Genomic DNA, 16,059 nt, shown 5'->3' with positions numbered 1-16,059 from the left:
TAAAGCACTTTATGGCATAAAATAAGTTCCAAAAGCATAGTATGAAAGGCTTCACAAGTATCTTGTGAAGATTGGATTTGAAAAAACTGATGATAACAACAATCTATACATCAAGATAGAAAAAGATAAAGACATACTATTATCTTTTATCTTTGTTAATGATATAATATTTGGAGGAAAAGATGCTCTATGCAAAGATTTTACTTATTAGATGAAGCATGAGCTTGAGATGTCAATGTTTTTTGAAATCAAATTCTTTGTTGGATTATAAGTTTATCAACTGAAGTATGGCATATTTGTTACCCAGTCAAACTAAACTAAGGAGATATTTTAAAAATTGTACTAGAAGACTCAAAACTAATGAGTACACCCATGATAACTAGACATAAGCTATCAAAAAATGATGAGTTGGTTGAAGTGAATTAGACACTATATAGGTCAATGATTAGTAAGTTACAATATGTTGTACACAAAAAACCTGATAGCGTATTGTCTATTGGAATAGTTGCAATATTTTCTACAAATCCAAGAGAAAATCATCTAATCACAGTGAAAAGAATAATGAGGTACTTAAAAGGAATAGAGGACTTTGGCTTATACTATAAGAGGAATGAAAAATTTGAATTAAGAACCTACATTGATGCTGATTGGAGAGAAAATATAGATAACAGGAAAAGCACTAGTGGAGGAGTACACTTTTTAGGCAAGAGACTAGTTACTTGGACTAGCAAAAAGAAAAGTTGTACCTCAAAATCTATAGCTAAAGTTGAATATGTTGTTGTTGCTGTAAACTGCACAAACATTATATGGATCAAACATCTACTTAAAGGAATGAGAGAAGAGATAACATAACTTGTGATACTTTATTTTGATAATACCAATGCCATTAACATATCAAAGAATCCAATGATGTATGCCAAGACAAAGCACATTGCAATCAAGTATCATTACATAAGAGAGCTAGTTGAAGACAAAGAGGTGAAGACAAAATATATCAACTGAAAGGAACACATAGCTAACATCTTTACAAAACCATTACCTAAGGATGCATATGAATATCTTAGAGGTAAGTTAGGGGTGATATCCCTATCAAAGGCTACTTAAGCAATATAAGGATTTCCCTGCATCAAATAGGTTGATTGTTGAATGACATAAATTGATGTGGAAGATCTTACTTTAGGTATTGCCTAAAGTAATTAAAGTGCTGAAATTCCAAATTAGTCACAAGCAAGGTGAAAAAGGGAGAAATTGGAGATATTGCAAGTTCTATATCTACATATTAAGATGTTGAGATAATATGTCTTTGGCATTGTTGTCAAGGATGAAGAAATAATTTTTTTTATCAAAATCTTAGAGGGAGAAGCAACACAAGGAAACATATTAGAAACTATATAGGATGACAAATCAAAGAAGGAAAAAAGAGAAAGAGAAAGACGAAGAGATAACTATTGATGTTTCTGATTAGAGGAAGATCTACCTTGTAAGAAGAAGTCATAAGAAATCAAAAGTCTCTAATTGAAAAGAATGAAACAATCTTGAAAAAAGCTTTCTTTTTGGATTGCCTTACTATTATAATATGGTTGGTTTAGTCAAGCATATCGTTTAGGTGACTTGGTCGATCAGTTTGGTTTGACATCAATGCCAAAGAGGGAGATTGTTGAAATATGATTGAAAAGGTCATTGTTGAGAAAGGGAGATTGTTGAAGAAGAATGTTTCAATCATTTTTTTGTCACTAATATCAAACCTACTATTTTTTAGTGACGTAATTTCTTATAAGATCCAAGTACTATCACTTAGTTGATTAATGAAGAGCATTTAATCAATAACATATAACAACAACACCTAGAGGAAAGGTTGAGTTATGATTATGTAATGAAGTAAAAGGATTAGTTAAGACAATGGTGAAATAATATTTTGATAATATACTTGAAGATACAAAGGTTGGCTACACTTAGAAACTTTAGAAGAATAGGTAATACCAAGACTCTTTGCAAAGCTTGACCAAAGTTCATAGTGGGTGCCATGCAAAGTTACTTCATGTCAAGTAGAATATCAATTGGTGCAAAGTAAAAGAAAATTCTAGTGTGTGCTGAGTAAGAAAGTTAGTGCTGAAAAAAATGCAATAGGTGTCAAGCATTAGTAAATTATAGTTGATGCCAAGTGAAAACACAGTAGATGCCAAGAAATGTAGTATGTGCCAAGCATTAGAAGGTTAATAGTGTTGAGCTACTACATTATTTGAAAAATCAAAGTTTTACCAAATCTGAGTTGATAAGTCTATTATCTTGAATTTTTTGAACCAGGTGGAAGATTAGGATGATGAGCTAGTGGTACAAAATTTGAGATTAACCATTTTTAGGCAATTTCAGATGGATTCTAGGAGAAGCTTCTAGAAGAAAGAAGATAAGAGGTAGATACATTGTATCTTACCTAATCCATCCAAACCCTAATTTGGATGATAAAAAATAGAGCAAAAAAAGTATTGTAATTTCCTATTTAAGGAATGTCTTGTCATGAAGTAAGGAGTTGGAGTATGTGGTGTCAAGAAGAAGACATAGAGAAGGTTAGAAAAGACCAAGGGAAAATAAAGTACAGAGACTCTGCTTAGTAAAGTGACCAGAGGAGTGATTGCATTGGCACAACAAGCAAGATGACTTAAGGAGACAAGAACTTGAAGAGAGAACAAGTTGCTAGAGATGTAGAGACTAAAAGCCAAGTACAATTGAGAACTAAATTGAGATCTAAAATCTATAGCATAAGTTGTAAGTTGTATCAAATCAAAAGCCCTATTGTCACTGTCTAACAATTGTATTAGTTAGGGAAAAATCTTTCTGACTGAGGTTGACTTAATAGTCATTACAAAATCCTTTAATAGGGTGGTTTTCCAAGTGAATTTCATAAATTCCTTTAACCAAGATCACTTCTAATAGGGTGATTGAAATCCCTTAACCAGGTCACACTTACTATTGTGTGTGGTAACCTTTAATAGGGTTGGCCTTTCATAGGGAATCACTTCATAAGAGTGAAAAAGGAGTAGCATGTTACTAGTAGTTTCTCCTAAATTTGGTTTCCATGTTAAATCATTGTATTATGTGTGTTGATTTTTCATGTTTTATTGTTGCATGTTGGTTTATCAGTAACTTGCAAGTTTGAGTGATTAGTTTGGATGCATGAGTATTTAATGGGTTCACTAAGCTGAGTGAAAAAAATTTATTGGGACATATGGACCTTGAATAACTAATTCACCCCCCCCGCACCCCCATAGTTATTCTAAAGAATTCTAACTTTTAGTATATATTGCTAATTGCACAACTTGTGATATTCTCTCTAAAATTAGTTTTTATTAGCTGAAACACCATTTTACTAAGAATTCTTAGTTTAGGTAGGATGAGCCATAGATAATAATTAGCTTTACTATCTTATTAGGTACATTAGGCTCTACTTCTTCGAGAACTATATTATAACTTCTAGGTTCTTTTACCTTTACAAATGTTTCCTTGAATTCTTTCTTTTGCTCCTTCATTTCTTCCTTCAGACTATCATCATTTCTTTTGTTCTTCCTTCTATAATTTTCATTCCTATATAGGTTTCTTCTATTCATTCTCTAGAACTTTGTTGTGTTTTCAAAGTTATTACATAACTGACATACAAGTACATTCTTTCTTTGTTCATTCTATTGGTCATTAGGTGCTCTACAATTCCTTGCAATGTGTCCAAGATTGTTGCATCTACAACAAATAATTTTTCTTCTTTCTCCACTTTAATTGTTTTGAGATCTTCTTTTGTTACTTACATTGTTAGTGTTCCTAAACATTCTACTATTTGCATTATGATTATCAAATTTAAGTTTCTCACAATCTACTACATAATGTCCATATCTATGACAATTATGAAAATAAAACTTTGAAATAAGTTTAAAAGACTTACATTTGAAATCATCTCCAATATGTTTAGGTTCATCACATGTAAAGCTTTTAGCATGAGATTCCTTTGTTTCTCTACTTTTCCCAATTTGATTAGATTCCTTAGATTTCTTAGAGAAAAGAACATTCTCTTTGGCTTTACATGTATCATCAGATTTTCTCCTGTCTAAATCTTTCTTGACTTCATGAGGATTAGGTTCTTTTCTCTCAATAGACTTCTTTGTGGATTGTTCAAGAAAGAATCCAAGTCCATTCTTATCATAACTAGGTCTTTGTACTAACATTTGTTCATCAATATTTTCACTACTAATATACAACCTTTCAAGTTGTTTTTTAGTTTGCACCAGTTCACCTTTCAGAATAGTATTGTATTTTTCTAATTATGCATGTTCCAATTTGATAGATTTTAATTTAGGTGTTAGCTTTCTTAACAGAGATCTTAGATCTACATTTTCAGCTTTTATTTTAGAATCATTCTTTCCTCCATTTTTCTTAAAACTTAGCTTAAGTTCTTCTATTTTTAATTCATGTTTTAGGATCTCATTTTCTCTCTTTAGATCTTCAATATCATCATCACTAGTCTTCTCACTAGGTCCTTTTTGCTTCAGGATATTTATCTTGTCCTTTATTTTACCATTGTAAACTTTTGCATCTTCATATCTATCCTTTAGACCATCCTCGTATCTATTCTTTAGCTCAATTTTCTCAAGAGCTTCTTTAAGATTCTTCTTCATTATTCAATATCCATGGGGATTTTATTCAAGTTATTAAGCCTCATCTGAATAACCAAGCTCTAATACCAATTGTTAGAAATAGATCATACTAAGAGGGGGGGTGAATTAGTATTTTCAATCTTTTTTCCCACAATTGGATATTATTAATTATTTTGTGACATGCATAAGAAAGTAAAACAACATTGTTGAACACTATAAACAACCTACATAAAGAGAGCTCATAACACCATAGTTTGTTAACTAGGGAAACCTTGGCCAAGGAAATCCTAGTGGGGATGAATCCCACAAGATGACTCACTATATAAAGTATTTGGTTAAGGATATTGACCATGTTAGGAGTATATGAAGAATGTATAGTGTCTCGAGCCCCTATTAGGAGACTAGGCCTTGTTAGAAGCCTCAAACCTATTAGTTCTTGCATCAATCCTGTTAGGAGTTGGTGGATCTTATGCAAATGTGTGCAAGAAGAGCCCATTGCCCTAACATGTAGCTATACAATAACTTCTTCAAGAGAATAGGTAAATATACAATACTAGATCACTTTTTGTACTTCACAATTCCTCTAATTGTTAGTTCTTTATATAAGGAGTAGCTGGACATATATCAATTTGTATCATATCTCAGATTATCATATCAAATAACATCACCTTGAATCACACATTATAACTTTGTATGGCATATCATAACATCACATGGACCTCTAACTTTTCATTTGAAGTTCTTTACTTATATCAACCGTATTAATAAATTCTTCCTTAGTCAGCTCACATATCATCCTTAGAGGTAACACATCAAGATTTTATAATTGAAACAATTCTTCAAGTCTAACAACTCAATCTACTAATTTTCTTTGTTCTACACTATGGAGTAACTGCATCAGTATATCCTTCATAACTTGAACTTGGTTGCTTGTATGGACATGTGCATTGGTATACATCATCAAAATGATGTCATGAATCTATGGTTAATTATGCAAGAGAATATTCCAAGGGAATATTCTACTGTCAATAAATCTCTTCATGTTGTTGTAACATTGTCCAATACTTAGACAATTTTCCTTCACAAAAAAACATAATTATACTGCAAAACATATGTTTCCATAAATGAAAACAACATATCTCACAATATTTGACTAATTGGTCATGTTTCCAGAAAATTTTGGGTCAAAACCCTTTAATTTTTCATATTGTTGATCAAATATTGATACAATTATAAGAATGTGTTTTAATCATTGTTTTGTGATTGATGTCAAACTGGCTATTTGTTGGAGAGACAATTTCTTAGATGATCAAAGTACTATCATTTTTTTGATTTATGAAGAGTATTTGATCAAATGAGTTACCAAGAGAACCTAAATTAAAGGTTGAGTTATGATATGTAAAAGAAGTATAAAGGTTAGTTGAGAGAATGATGATTTGGTGAATTGATTATCTCCTTCAAGTTGCAAAAGATGGATAGAATGATAAAGTCTAGAAGAACAAGTAAAAAAAACAAAGTCTGCTAAGCTTGAAAAAATCCATAGTTGGTGTTGAGAAATGTTACTGCAAGGTGAGTAGAAAATTAGTTGGATTTGAGTAAAGTTCAATTTCACTATATGCCGAGTGAATTGTAGACTATGTCAACCTAAGTGAAACTTAATGGAAGCCAAGTGAAGTTTATTTGATGCGAAGCACGAGTAAATTTTAGTATGTTCTAAGTAATATGATAGAGGATGCCCAACATTAGGATATTAGTTTATGTCGCATGATATCATTTTGATTTTCATCAAGAATTTGATGAATTTGAGCCGAGAAGGTTGATTTATTAAGTTATGTGAAATGTGTGGAAGATAAGATTGTTGGAAAATGAAGATGGGGTAACTAAGAGGGGAGGAGTGAATCAGTTACCACAAAAACAAATTCAACAGTCCCAAAGATGCCTTAAACTTAGTTGCTGCTGCTACTCAGTAAATACATAAATTACTGCTTAAAACTTGATAGATGTTTAGTTAATTTATTAAGCATTTACTGAAATAAGCGACCATGCAAAAGAAAGTAATCATGAACACAATAGACACATGATTTACGTGGAAACCCAATATGGGAAAAACCACCAGCAACTAGTCACCAATTTTCACTCTTCTGAAGTGAGCCCTGTTAGGAGCCAACCCTGTTAAAGGTTACAAAACACACTGTTAGGTGTGACCTTGTTAGAGGATTTAATCACCCTGTTAGGAGTGGCCTTGTAAGAGGTCTTTAGAACAATTCAACTGAATTGCCACCCTATTAAAGGATTTATGGAATGGCTGTTAAACCAACTCTGTTAGGAGATTTAGGAATCACTGTTACAATGGTTAGAAAGCAACAATGAATGATCTGAAAATACATGCAACTTATCTTGCTGAATACAGATCTCAGTTTAGCTCCACAAGATCCTTACTGATTAAAAATATCTTTGCAGCTCCAAGATTTTCCTCTGCTCAACTCTGCTTAGGCACAAGCAAGTCTCTTTCTTGCACTTCCTTGCACTATCCGTATACACTCTCTATTCCACACTTTTTCGCATCTTGAGCACCTCTTTATATACTATACATAATACCAGGTCGGCCCAACCAACTTGACAAAACATATTCCAAAGTCGGCTTGAACTAACAATCAAAACAAAATTCTTCACTGGCCCACGTTGCTCGGTCAATACAAAACAAAAAAAAAAAACTGCTTCCTGTGTTAACCGGCAGAACTCGGTAAAAACTATAATTACCAGAGAATTCGGTAAACCTGCCACTTCCTTTGGAAACTGACTAGACACGGTAAAAGCTATCTTCGACTACTGAGTGAGCTCGATGAAAACTAAGCTTTCCTTATCTTACCATGCGAACTCGGTTAACACTAATCGTCCGCTACAAAATCCTTTGATACCGGAGTGATCTTAGTAAGAACTAAACTTTCCTTAGCTTACCGTGCAAACTCGGTTAATACTAACTCACCGTGTGATATATAGGAACGCTCGGTATACACTGCAAAAGGCTTTACTGACCGATTGAGCTCGATAGATTCTGTAAACTATTTTCCTGACCGACAGAACTCGGTAGACTCTGTCTGATAACTGATATGGCATTTTTGTAACATCAAAGACAATACACAATTACTTAATTGTATCCAACAATCTCCCTCTTTGGCATTTATGGCAACACAACATGTCATAGCAAAAATGAAATTTGAAAGCAAGTCTACAGCAACACAACACAATTAACAATTCTCCCTCTAAGATAGAGAACTCTCCCTCTTACAGTAATCTCCCTCTTTGAAGGAATTACATAATCAAATTTTGGAAAGATATGATACTAAAACTCTCCCTCTTTGACAACACATGCCAAAGACAATCCAATTTGAATGAATTTCATTGTACCTTTAGTACTGATTCGTATGCAATATTTCCTTGATTTCCTGCATCAACTGATGATTGTTCAATTTTGTAAGAGCTGATGCATCACTAAAACTTATTTTTAGTGAACTTCAGATAGGGAATGACCCCTAACTTACCTCTGAGATACAAAAATGCATCCTTAGGTAAAGGCTTTGTGAATATGTCAGCAATCTGTTCCTTTGTATGGACATATTCCAATCTGATTTCCTTGTCTTGCACCAATTCTCTGACAAAGTGATACTTGATTGCAATGTGCTTAGTCTTAGAATGCATTACTGGATTCTTAGATATGTTGATTGCACTTGTATTATCACAAAACATGACAACTGGTTCCTTGATTTCCATCTTCATGCCTTGTAGCAATTCCTTCAACCAAACAATATTAGAACAGTTTACTGCTGCAGCAACATACTCTGCCTCTGCTGTTGATTGAGATGTACAATTTTGCTTTTTGCTTGTCCAAAAAACCAACCTCTTTCCAAGAAATAATGCACCTCCACTTATGCTTTTTCTGTCGTCAAGGTTTCCTGCCCAATCAGCATCAGTAAACACTTTTAAGTCTAGGTTTCCTTCAAATTTATACCATAATCCATAATCTTCAGTTCCTTTCAGATATCTCATTATCCTCTTGATTGCCATTATGTGATTTTCTCTTGGTTTGGCTGAAAATCTTGCCACAATTCCAACTGCAAGAGCAATATCTGGCCTAGTATGAACTACATATTGCAACTTTCCAATCATAGATCTGTACAATGTCTGATCTATTTCCTTTGAATCATCTTCTTTGGTAAGTTTTAGTCCAGTACACATGGGAGTTCCAACTGGTTTACAGTCTTCCATACAAAACTTTTTCAATATCTCTTTGATGTATTTTGCTTGAGTGATGTAGATGTCATTCTTGTCCTGCTGAATTTGAAGTCCAACAAAGAATTTGATTTCACTGAAAATTGACATTTCAAATTCCTTGCTCATTTGTTCTAAAAATTCTTTGCAAAGATCATCATTCCCTGTGAAAATAGTATCATCTACAAATATTTCTGCCAGGACAATCTTATTTTCTGGTCCTTCCTTGATATACAAACTACTGTTATCATTATTTCTTTGAAATCCAATTTGAATAAGATAGCTATGCAATCTTTCATACCAGGCTCTAGGGGCTTGTTTCGGACCATACAGTGCCTTGTGCAATTTGCAAACCATGTTCTTTTTATCTGGATCTATAAAACCTTCAGGTTGTTCAATGTAGACCTCTTCATCCAGTATACCATTTAGAAATGCTAACTTGACATCCATCTGATAAACTTTAAATCCTTTGTAAGCAGCATATGCTAATAAGGTTCTAACACCTTCCAATCTAGCAACGGGAGCAAAAGTTTCTCCATAATCTATGCCTTCCTCTTGAGAATATCCTTTGCACACTAATCTAGCTTTGTTTCTTGATACTTTACCATTTTCATCCAACTTATTTTTGAAAACCCACTTTGTACCGATTACATTTTTGTCTTTAGGCCTGGGTACAAGAGTCCATGTCTTGTTTTTCTCTATCTACTCTATTTCTTCATTCATTGCTTCAATCCAATTATCATTTTCTAATGCATCTTTGACAGTTCTAGGTTCAAAATCAGCAAGTAAACAAGTACCTTTCAACTTACTTCTTGTGATGGTTCCTTCAGATTTATTTCGAATGATCTGATCTGCTGAATGATGTCTCCTGACATACTTTTCTAGAACAGGTTCTTTTCCTTTTGGATGAATCTTGTTGTTATCTTCTTTCATTTCACCTTCATGCTCAGTTTGGTCTGGCTCGGTATCAACTGGCTCGGTATGCACATGCTCGGTTACCTCTGGCTCAGTAATCTCTAACTCGGTATTCTCTGACTCGGTAGATGTTGGCTCGGTAGATGTTTCTTGAAACTCAGTTAGTGATGACTCGGTAGAAGAAGGTTTCTGATTCTCAGATGCAGTTGATATTATATCCGGTTCACTGAAGATGAATCTTTTGTAATCTTCTGGTTCTCTTCTACTTTCTTCTTCAGTCTTTTCTGCAAACTCATCAACTTTCACATGTATACTTTCTATGACTTTGTGAGTAGATAAGTTCAAGCATCTATATGCTTTACTCTTGCATGAGTATCCAAGAAATATACCTTCATCACCTTTTACATCAAATTTACCTTTTCTAGATTCTTTCAAGATATAACATTTGCTTCCAAATACTTTCAGATAACTTACATTGGGTTTATAGCCATACCATAATTCATAGGGAGTTTCGAATGAGTCTTATTTCAACTGTACTCAGTTTAAGGTATGAACTACTATACTGATAGCCTCCTTCTAGTATTTGATAGAAACATTCTTTTCTATCATCAAGGTTCTTGCACAATCCATGATGGATCTGTTCCTTCTTTCAGCTATGCCATTTTGTTCAGGAGTACCTGGTACTGAAACCTATCTTTTGATTCCTCTTTCAATACAAAAGTTATTGAATTCATGTGAAATAAATTCACCACCTCTGTCTAACCTTAGGAATTTCAATCTTTTCCTTGTTTCTTTTTCTACTCTTGCCAAATACCATTTGAACTTTTCAAATGCTTCTGATTTGTTCCTTAGGTACATGACGGTCATCATTCTTGAATAATCATCAACAAAAAGAATAAAATATTTTTCACCAGTATAGCTTTTAGTTTCAATAGGTTCACATAAGTCAGTATGCACAATTTCTAATAAATCTTCAGACTGATAATTTTTTCTTTTGAAACTAGACTTACCCATCTTTCCAATTTGACAATTCTTGCATAAACCGACCTCTGGTTTCTTTAAATCAGGAATGCCTCTCACTTTCTTGAATTTTCTTATCTTTACCAAATTGTCAAAATTCACATGACATAACCTTTTATGCCATAACCAACTCTCTTCTACTTGAGCAATAAAACATGAATGTTCACCAAGTTCAAGATAGAACAAGTTACCTTTAGTTTGAGTACCAGATCCAATCAGCTTTCCTTTACCGTTCAGCAGTCTTGCTTTGCCTTGGATGAATTCTACTTTGACTCCATTGTTGAGTAACTGTGCCACACTCAACAAATTGTTCTTTAGGCCTTCTACCTAATAAGCATTATCACATACAAGTTCTTGGGTTAGAGTGATTCTTCTTTTTCCTTTTATGCAACAAGGTTCATTGTTTCCAAATCTTACACTGCCACCATCATACTCTTCAAATTGATCAAACTTTGTTTTATCTCCATTCATATGATGTGATTAGCCACTATCAATGATCCATGTATCATTCTTACTTATGTGAGAGATGAGTTCCATTTCTTCATTGTCAGATTCACCTTTTACAGCAATGTAAACAATCTCATCTTCTTCTTCATCATTAGAATCATTATAATCTTTAGCCATAAAACATGATTTCTTACTTTTATCCTTAAATTATTTGAGATCTTTCTTGTTTGGACACCTTGCAGCAATATGACCAACTTCTTCACATGAAAAGCAGATTAGGGGTACTTTACCTTTGTATTTACCTCTTCCTCTTGAATATTTCTTTGCAAGTAGAGCTTTAATTACTTCAAGGTCACTGTCAGAACTCTGATCTGATTGATCTTCACTCTCTGACTGAGATTCCTTCTTCTTCTTGCCTTTGTCCTTGAGTGAAAGCTTGGCTTCAAATGCAGACTCAATGTTCTTTGCAGCTGGAACATAATTATCAAAATTATCTAGTTCAAATGCTGTCAATCTTCCAACTATGGCCTCTAGGTTTATCTTGTGATTGGCTTCACACCTTCTTTCTTGAATGGCTGATACCCTGATGGCATAAACTAGAAGTAGAGTTCTAAGAACTTTACTTATGACTGTCTCTTCACTAATACTTCCTCCACAAGCTTTGATAGCACTGACACATGCTTTAATTCTTTCAACATATTTGGCAATGTTTTCATCTTCTTTCATTTTCATCTGATCAAACTGTCCTCTCAGACTTTCAGCTTTGGCTCTTCTGAAATTGTCATCTCCACCATAGATCTCTTTCAGTCTTTCCCACATTTCATAGGCAGTAGTGCAGTCCTTGACATCATCAAACTCTTCATAACTCAAGGCAGATGCAATATCAATCATCATAATGTTATATGTCTTCTTTATAGCAATGTCATTGACTGATAATGTACCTGATGGTTCTACATATTTCTCATCAAGATATTTCAGACCAGTGTCACCAATGGAAGCTAGATGAAGTCTCATTAATCCCTGCCATGCTGAGAAGTTGTTTCGGTTAAGCCTTGGGATTTCCCTCTTGTAAGACATCTTGATCTTTGGCTTAGATCATTGAAATCTCCTCCTGCAAGCACCAAAAGCTCTGATACCAATTGTTTGAAAGTGAAGATGGGGTAACTGAGAGGGGAGGGGTGAATCAGTTACCACAAAAACAAATTCAATAGTCCCAAAGATGCCTTAAACTTAGTTGCTGCTGCTATTCGGTAAACACATAAATTACTGCTTAAAACTTGATAGATGTTTAGTTAATTTATTAAGCATTTACTGAAATAAGTGACCATGCAAAAGAAAGTAATCATGAACACAATAGACACCAGATTTATGTGGAAACCCAATATGGGAAAAACCACCAGCAACTAGTCACCAATTTTCACTCTTCTGAAGTGAGCCCTGTTAGGAGCCAACCCTGTTAAAGGTTACAAAACACACTGTTAGGTGTGACCCTGTTAGAGGATTTAATCACCCTGTTAGGAGTGGCCTTGTAAGAGGTCTTTAGAACAATTCAACTGAATTGCCACCCTATTAAAGGATTTATGGAATGGCTGTTAAACCAACTCTGTTAGGAGATTTAGGAATCACTGTTACAATGGTTAGAAAGCAACAATGAATGATCTAAAAATACATGCAACTTATCTTGCTGAATACAGATCTCAGTTTAGCTCCACAAGATCCTTATTGATTAAATATATCTTTGTAGCTCCAAGATTTCCCTTTGCTCAACTCTGCTTAGGCACACGCAAGTCTCTTCCTTGCACTTCCTTGCACTATCCGTATACACTCTCTATTCCACACTTTTCCGCATCTTGAGCACCTCTTTATATACTATACATAATACCAGGTCGGCCCAACCAACTTGACAAAACATATTCCAAAGTCGGCTTGAACTAACAATCAAAACAAAATTCTTCACTGGCCGACATTGCTCGGTCAATACAGAACAAAAAAAAAATTGCTTCCTGTGTTAACCGACAGAACTCGGTAAAAACTACAATTACCAAGGAATTCGGTAAACCTTCCACTTCCTTTGGAAATTGACTAGACACGGTAAAAGCTATCTTCGACTACCGAGTGAGCTCGGTGAAAACTAAGCTTTCCTTAGCTTACCGTGCGAACTCATTTAACACTAACCGTCCGCTACAAAATCCTTTGATACCTGAGTGATCTTGGTAAGAACTAAACTTTCCTTAGCTTACCGTGCGAACTCGGTTAACACTAACTCACCGTGTGATATACAGGAATGCTCGGTATACACTACAAAAGGCTTTACTGACCGACTGAGCTCGGTAGATTCTATAAACTATTTTCGTGACCGACAGAACTCGGTAGACTCTGTCTGATAACTGATATGGCATTTGTGTAACATCAAAGACAATACACAATTACTTAATTGTATCCAACAAAGATTGATGAGCTCGTGGTACAAAATTAAACATGAACCATTTTGAGATAAATTAAAAAAGAGGATTCTTGAGGAAGCTTCTAGAGGTAGAAAAATAGAAAGATAATTACATTCAATGAATCCTACCTAATCATGGAATGGAGGATCAGGATAAAGTAGAAAAAGATCTAAGTTTTCTTTATAAGGGAATGGAATGTGAGATGAAATAGTTGGAATGTGTGACAACCCAAGGAATAGAAGAGGTCTAAGGTGTTCTTCTATATGGTGGACTAAGGAAAGAGTCTACAATTGGCATGCAAAGAAAGAAGGCTTAAGTGGATGAATGTTTCAAGGGTGAATAAACTATCAGAGATGAAGTGAATGAAGCCAAGAAGAATGGAAGAGTGAACAAAGATCTATAATCTATAAAGTGAGTTGAATTTTTTTATTAGATCAAGCTTTAATATTACTCTTTAATAATTGTATTAGTTTAGGTAAAATATTTTGGATTAAGGTTGACCTAATGTTCATTTTTAAATCCTTTAACTAGGTATAATTCTAATGGAATGACCTAATTTCCTCTAGCAAGGCTCACTCCTAACAGGATGATTGAAATCCTTTAACCAAGTCACATTTAGCAGTGTGTTTTGTAACCATTAACACAGTTGGACTTTGATAGGGCATCACTTTAGAAGAGTGAGAATTAGTGGCATGTTACTAGTTGTTTTCCCCAAATTGGGTTTCCACATAAAATACTTGTGTCATATGTGTAAATGATTCTATTATGCTTCATGTTTGCATTTAGGCAAAGTGATTTTCACGTAGGATAGTAACCTATAAGTTTATATTTTGAATGACCTAATGGATCCATGCATGGTTTATAAGGAGAATATATATGGATGAGTTTTGTTAAGCACCGATAAGTTTCATTGGAAGTTTTTGGGTATTGGATAACTAATTCACACCCCTCTCAATTATTCTAATCTATTCTGACAATTGTTATCAAAGCTTTTGTTTCTTGTGAGAAATTGTTTCAATGTATGATAAGTCAAAGATCAAGATGCCTAAGAGAGAGTTATGCAAACGTAACAAGGAGAAATTTACTAAAAGGAAAATTTTGATGAAACTACACCTAGGAGGGCTTGGTGATCATGTACAAACTACTATTATTATTGAACATGTTGACCTTGCTAGAGCCCTCCTAGTTGAGGATCTAAAAAAGAAGAAAGAAAATAACTAGACAATTTTGGGGATTGCATCTCCCCTAAGTTATTCTAAGTTTGATGAAATTAAAAGTTCTAACACTATAAAGAAGATGCGAGATGCACTTCAGACCATCTATGGAGGAGAGAAAAATGTTTTGAGAGCCATATCTGAAAGTCTCGGAGGTAAGTTTGATGATATAAGAATGGAAGAAGATGAGAACATTGTTTAGTATTGTTATAGATTGAAAGAAGTCATGAATTCTATTAGAGGATCTATTGGTAAGATTGAAGATGATATTGTATTATATTGTGTAAAGTATTGTAGACATTGCTATCTATTTATGCTACTAGAGTTTCTGCCATAGAAGAGATGAGATGTATACCTAGCAATGATCTAACTCTTGAATGTTTGGTAGGTATACTTACTTCTTTTGAACTCTCTAATTTTGATAACTTCAAATCTAAAAATTTTGAATCTTCTTTTAAAGCTAAGTTGTCACTAAAATAATCTAGTGTGAAGAAGAAAAAGATAAAATATCTTTCCAATGATAGTGATATAGACGAGGAAGATATGGATCAGCTAGAAGCATTTTTGGCTAGGATATTTCACAGAGGCAAAGGAAAAAAAAAAGTAAAATTCCCATCATATATTTTAACTACAATGAAGTTGGTCATATTGCTACTAGATGTCCATAGAAGAAGAACCTTGAGAGTGGAGACAAATTTGAGAAATTCCAAAGAAGAGATGATAATAGAAAAGACTACAAGGAAAAAGGAAAGAAATCATGCAATGTTGCTAAAGAAAAATCAAATGAAGAATCTGATGATCATGAGGATAATGTTGTCTATGTTGCAATGAAAGATGAATATGATGAAGATGAGACCACTACATTTTTTTCTTATGTGAACAAAAGTGGCAGACGTGTCCTTGATAGTGGATGTTCCAATCACATGATTGGAGATAAAAGTAAGGTCTATTCCCTAGTGCATTATAATTGAAATAGTGTTAGATTTGGGAATGGTGCACCATCTCTTATCAAATGAAAATGATAAATTAATTTGATAGTTAAGATCATTTGTGATAATTCTTACTATGTTGAAGGATTGAATTATGATTTGCTAAGTGTTTCACAACTGAATA

Source organism: Cupressus sempervirens, chromosome 7, assembly GCF_028749045.1.
Source record: "Cupressus sempervirens isolate cs-2001-9-10 chromosome 7, ASM2874904v1, whole genome shotgun sequence".
In the NCBI taxonomy this organism is placed as follows: domain Eukaryota; kingdom Viridiplantae; phylum Streptophyta; class Pinopsida; order Cupressales; family Cupressaceae; genus Cupressus; species Cupressus sempervirens.
This window is presented reverse-complemented; position numbering follows the sequence as displayed.